We start from the raw sequence: 1679 nt of genomic DNA, 5'->3' as shown, positions 1-1679 counted from the left end.
CAGAATTTTATGTCTAAAGTTCTAACACCAACAGTAGCAAATTTTAGTTTTTTTTTTTCATTTTCATGCTATTGTATCTCTTATTTCCTGTTGCTTTAGCGTAATTCTTCAAATATAATGAAAGAGAAATTACTCACATCCTACTCAAGCGAGAGGTGAAATAAAGGAAGACATCGTCAATGGAAGGCAATTCAAACCTCATTGAAAAACTCATGGAACAAAAAATCCAATATCAATGTTAAGAGAAATATGGTCTAGAGTAATCAATTTCACCATAACTATCAACAAAATTTTAAACCGACAGCACCTACAATTTAATGGGAAAAAACCACAATCTGAAAAAATATATCAAATGCCGACAATAACTCAAGGATCGAAGACAAAAGAAAATATTCAAGAAGAAATCGTCAAAAGCTCAAACTTGAAGTTTCTTTTTCTATAACCTCGATTGAAGAAGAGAACCTCCAGTAGTTGAAGAAGAAAACATCCAGCTTTTTCAGATTTCGCAAGAAAACCTTCAGCCCTCTATTTCCTTAGAATTCACAAGAGGTTTGAAGAGAGAAATGTGTTTAGATTTGAAGAAAAAGTGGGTTTAACTTTTCCCTAAAATGACAGACATGAAGGATTTACCATAAGATTCATATTGTTGACACCTAATTTTGACCCTCCATGATAGGAATTAATTAACGAGCTTCTTAATTCTCAATTATTTGAAATAGTTAGACTTTTGAATTTGAAAGTGTTGGCTAGTCATTTTAAATTAATTTTATCGCTTTTGCATTTTCTTAGTTAAAATGCATTGATTCACTTAATTTTGTATATATTTTATGATTATCCGAAAATCGCCTCAAAAAAATATTTTGTCTTAATTGAATAGTGACCTGTTAGTTTAATTATATAATAATTTATATCTTTAAGAGAACCAATTTAAAAGTAAATTCATTATTTTAAATTTCGTAGACTTTTAAGTGGCTCATTAATTAACTCATGCTGATTCATCTCGTATATGTTCTAACCGATTTAGTGTTGTTTAATTAAAACATTCACCCAACTTCCATTTAAACCCATCATGAAACCGAAGTCCGGTCCACTTCGCAGCAGCCCAACATTCCAATTCAAATGGGTCATTTTACTCCCAGACCCATTTTTGCAACAGCCCGCCAAAATAGCCCTAAATCCTTTCCTCATTTATTTTTATCCCAGCCCAACTCTTTTATTCCCTTAACCCGACCAAACCGCTTACCCCTTTGACCCAGTAGCGTTAACAATTGAGCAAGTGAGACGATGATGGCAGACAACGACAAATTTCAGCAGTCTAACATGTGCAAAATGGTTCCAACGTTCTCAAACGTTAATGGAACAGCGCGTATGAATCAACTCTCGACGAGCAGCAGCAATATGCAGCTTTTTGCCTACAAGAATCGTCCTTGCAGCCGCGTCTTTTGGTCCTTATGGCCATGGGATGATGACACGCAACAACTCGAGGAGAAGCCTGAAGAATTGGAGTCGTCCACGCTGCTGTCAATTCCAGATCCTGTGGGATTTGGACATTTTCTTGGTACAAGACGCAGCTGCTGCCCTGTTCCTTAGAGAGGATCTTCGAACTTTGAAATCAAAGGGGATTTTCGTTTTACCCCTGAATTCTTACCCGTTTCCCAGTCCCCCCCCCCCCCCCCCAC

The sequence above is a fragment of the Solanum pennellii genome, chromosome 10 (assembly GCF_001406875.1).
Source record: "Solanum pennellii chromosome 10, SPENNV200".
NCBI lineage: Eukaryota > Viridiplantae > Streptophyta > Magnoliopsida > Solanales > Solanaceae > Solanum > Solanum pennellii.
Note: the sequence above shows the minus strand (reverse complement) of the source record.